The following is a 4,647-nucleotide window of genomic DNA, read 5'->3' as shown; positions in this document are numbered from 1 at the left end:
CCCTATCAGAAGCATCGATCCGTACGTCACTGACGAGCATCTCCAGCATCCTGCCACCAGCTCTGCTCTCACAGAACCTGAGTGACGACAGACGTGAGGTAAAGGTTTGCTTTGTGTCTGATCCGGATGGTTCAGATCGGATCAATACATCCTGACTTATACGTCAGTCTCCAGCTGCACTCGTGTGTTGTTCAGAGCGAGCCCTGAGGGAACCTGAGTCTCTGTGATGTGAGGTGTGTACATGAGCGTCTGCAGTAAACCTAAAAACACCAAAGCAGCGACTTCTGGGAACAACAACCAGCATTCAGCTGTGTTTCTGTGCTGAACTGAATTAATATCAGTGTTTGTTAATTCTCAGATTACGCGGTGAGGAGCTGCTGATGAGCTCCGATGACAGAAACGTTCATCATCACACGACCAGGTGGAATAAAGACCTTCTGCAGGGGGACTGAGCCTCCACTTGGCAGCTCTAAGGTGCAGAATTAACGCCTCCTCTGAGCTCTGTCTAAAACCAGGTTATTTTAACAAACAGCTGATCTGTACGATGTGCGGCTGAAACAGCCCCAAACTCCGGCTGATGCAGAACAGCACAGTGTGATGAAATATTAAAATATGACAAAAGTTGTGAGTTTGCTGCTGTGCCTGCAGTCAGATGGTAAAGGGCATGTCAGGATTTAGTTGACAACAGTACAGTGTGAACACTGGGTTTTTGCTCTTATTAATGAGCAGAGCCGCTGGCTGCTGTCAGGCCTCCATACACACCGTCACCAGCAGACAGCAAGATAATCACTTTTCAACCTGCTGGCATAAGCATTAAAACTCCGTCTCCAGCCTCGCTCTGCTCTTCTGCTGCTGGAGTCTCTCGTCCTCCTCAGATCTCCGGTTCTTATCGGTCCAGAAGCTCCTGCAGTGTCGAGCCACACTGGAGCTGCTTATTAGGAGGGCTGGCGGCGGCGCTGCTGCTATCACGCGTCGCATTTCCAGCGTTGAGCGAGTGGCTCGGAGCGCGTTCAAAGGAACCGCACGCACAATATATAAATCATCTGTGTTTTCATCTGGCCTGCTTTTGTTCCTGGATCCGATGGCGTTGACGGGACGGACGCTTCCTGCTGAATCAGGACTTCGGCATTAAAAAAGGCTTCAATCTTCACATCTTCAGCTGTGAACAAAAGCTGACGTTCACAGCTGCACTTATCTGCGGGCCGGGTTCATCCCGGCGCTGCAGAGGAGCTGCAGCAGCAGGAAGACACGAAGCCGGAAACAAACGGCTCAGTTCAGATCAGAGCTTCTCAAATTGGATATAAAAAAACCCAGATCAGAGGTCTGAGCTGAACACAAGATCCCTGGACGTCTGTGTTCAGGTGTTTCCTCCACGTTGACCTTTTGACCCGTTTTTAACCCAAAGCAGGTTCTGTCTGCTTTCTGTTTTGTTTTCTTCGTCACTGAGCTTCTTGTTTCTCTGCAGCATACAGGAACCAGAACAACATGAAGACCTCAGAGACGTCTTCTGTGTCGTCAGATGAATTCATGCTGACGTAAATCACAGCTAGCGAGCCGGTCCAGCAAACACAGGTCCGTTAACGCCCTTATCCAGTTAAAGAGTCGAGCAGCTTCTCCGGGATCTTTATGTTTCACAGAACTCTGGATTCATGTTCAAGCAAAAAAACACAAAACAACAAATCTCATTGTGATTATTTAGATAATTACTGTGATTAGAAGAGACACAAACAGAAACTAACATTCAAAGAGGACGGTGTGATTTTCTTTCTGCTGTTTCCTGATGATGTCTGAAGCGGTTCTGCAACTGGAGTTAATCATTAAAATGTGTTTTAAATCATTCTATGCAGAAATAGTTCAGACTGTGCTTTTATTTTGATGCTGCAAAATAGCAAAAGAGGAAATGGTCAGCAGGAAACAGGAAGCAGATCAGAAAGCTGTCTGATCCAGATCAGTCGTGCCGGTTCGTCCCTCGTGAGGCGATGGCGTCTCGCTCCAAGTCAACGTAGCCGACTGTGAAGGAAGTGAAGCAGCAAGACGCTCACGCTCCCGGCTCTGTAAAGGCTGTTTACCTGTTTACCTGTTTACCTGTTTACCTGTTTACACGGTGAGAACAGCACCAACACGACGCTTCGTTTCTGACGTCGCTGCACATCTGACTGGAACCAGGAAGCTGCTGTTTGGGTTTTACTCTGTTCGTTAAACGACCCGTCGTTTTTATTTCACCATATTTGATTAAATAAATGATAAAATCTCAGCTGGTGTCACTTTGGCAGCTTCAGTCTGTGAGTCCAAACACTCTCGGTTCTGGTCCAAACACACGTTCTTCTCTTTGCTTTCAGGACGTTCTGACTTCTGCACATTACTGCATCCTGACGTTTGACCGTCATGTGAACTGATGACAGCGAGTGTTTGGCGTCCATTCAGCTGGTTTCTCTGATCTGTGGTTGAAGTGAGTCGGGTTTCTGGCGCCGTGCTGCCGTTTACTGGGAAGACCTTCATGTGTCTGAAGCTGTGTCTGAAGTAAAGCGGTGATGTATGAGGGACCAGGATCCATGACGACCGAGACGCAGGAAAACAGGGAAACAGTAAAAATAGCATCCTGTCAATATTTTAGAGACGCGCCCCAAAAAACCTCCACGACCCGAGTTCTGAGGAAGCTCGTGTTTAATTAAGAGGACGAGCTCGTCCCGGAGCTCACACACCGTTCACCAGCAGATTCAGCTTCACACCAACGTTCTACAGATCAGGTCAGAGCTGGTTTCTCAACGTGAACTCAGCTTTTACTGCAGTTTGACAGATTTTTGTTAGATTACAGATAATAACGAGTAAAATATCAGAAAACAATCATTTCTGTGTCAACTGTGAAGCTGGAACTGGATCCACATTAAACATCTGTACAGTTTAAAACAGGACTTTGACTGTAAACTGACAGAAGTTTTATTTAATCAGGAACAAATGCTGTCATTTGAAGATCTTTGCCTTTACTTGACAGAACATGTTGGTAACGATGAATCATCTCTTTAACTGCTTTTCTCATGTTTTGAATAAAAGATCAAATTGAACAAAATCACAGATAAAAATACTAAAAGCAGTGAAACTGTCCAGACGTCTGGTCCAACCAAACTCCAGAAACCTCCAGTAACGCCTGATGGACTTCTTCGACCCGATCGAAGGCTTTTATTTTGAAGGCAGCCCGTGCAGCTCGTCTCTCTGGACCCAGATGGATGCTGGAGGTTTTCAGATCTTTGCTGTTTGCTGCGTGTTCGTCTTGTTGACGCTCCTTACAAACAAAGCGCTGCTCCTCCTCGGAGACGCTCGGCTGTCTAACGTGCTGCTGCTGATGTTTTAACACCAGCTGATTAAAATTTGATTTGATTCGAGGCAGCAGCGGCTGAAACTTTAATTTCTGACGGAACACAAAACAACTGGAACATAAAACACAAACCGGCGAATGGAGCCGAACGCCGAGTAAAAATAGAAGAAGTGGTAATTAAAATCACAGAGCGACGGCGTGGAGCCACCAATCAGGAGTAATGGTGTCTCTTTGTAGAATAAATCCCTTTAATGTGACGTGACAGCGATGCCTCTCCTGGTGGAGAAACTTTGAGTCCCTGGTGTTTGTTTTATTCTCTGCTGACTTGTTCTCGTATTTATTTCTGTCGTTGTGATGATAGAAACCTGTTTGGATGTTTTCATTCTGTCTTTATAGAACTTATTACTCCGTAAATCTCGGCGGTTCCTCTGAACTCGGCCCGCTAATCAGTTCTGCTTTAAATCAAGTGTTTTAATCCTGAGCTGTCACTCACTCCATTCTCTCAGCAGACACAATAAACGCTCTAAACATCCAGCCCAACTTCCCTTTCATTAAACTCCTCTCTGACTCATTCGTTTCCATTTTCTGGTGAATTTTAAAACCTGCCAAAGCTGCTTCGGTGTTCTCAGCAGAACCAGCAGCATGAGGTCCATTTACAGGCTTTAGGCAGCATCGAGCAGCAGATTGTGGTTTACTGGGTTAAATGGCCGCAGCTGCTCCAGATGTTACAGCTCATAGACCCCAGTGTTAGTGAACAAACCCACGTCGCTCATGTCTGTGGAGTGAACGCAGGTTTTCAGATCAGCTGCTCCATCAGAGGCGTCACACGACCCTGAAATCACCGCTCATCCCCTCCAACCGCTGCCTTCCAGCCTCGTTATGCTCGTTAGTGGTTAAAACATGCTTCCAGACGATCGCCTCCAGACAGCTTCAGCTGAAGGACGTCACAGTTTAACGCTTTAATCACATGATCTCCGTCCGGAGCCTTTAAATGTGCTGCGTTTAGACCAAACAGAGTCCTCTGCTGGACCCAGCGCCGGCATCGTGTTAGCGCTCACATCACACGAGAAGGCGTCTAATGAACGACTGAAGCGGTCAGACTGTGGAGGTGGCGACTGGAGGGAGGAGATACTCTGAAGGTGGAGCTTCACACGTCTGAAAACATTAAAATCTTCATCTTGTTTCTACAAACTGTAATGTGTTTATTAGGGTCCAAGCACCCAAAAGGGTGCGAAGACCCTATTGGAACTGCTCGGATTATTGTTGTTATTCGTGCCAAAGACACGCGTTTTTGAGGCCCTAAACATACTCGAAAACTCACCAAAATTGCCATG

General features: G+C 46.6%; 1 long non-coding RNA gene across 1 annotated transcript; it reads left to right on the top strand.

Moving 5' to 3' along the window:
• Nucleotides 1-1,466: 1,466 nt before the first annotated feature.
• LOC103373593 (uncharacterized) lies at nt 1,467-3,847 on the top strand. Its single transcript, XR_521079.1, has 2 exons — nt 1,467-2,079; nt 2,340-3,847. It is a non-coding gene; the product is annotated as an uncharacterized LOC103373593 (long non-coding RNA).
• The last annotated feature ends 800 nt before the right edge of the window (nt 3,848-4,647 follow it).

The sequence above is a fragment of the Stegastes partitus genome, unplaced genomic scaffold, assembly GCF_000690725.1.
Source record: "Stegastes partitus isolate 25-593 unplaced genomic scaffold, Stegastes_partitus-1.0.2 Scaffold2022, whole genome shotgun sequence".
NCBI lineage: Eukaryota > Metazoa > Chordata > Actinopteri > Pomacentridae > Stegastes > Stegastes partitus.
The sequence above is the reverse complement of the archived record's forward strand: the minus strand, read 5'-3'. Positions and strand labels throughout refer to the sequence as shown.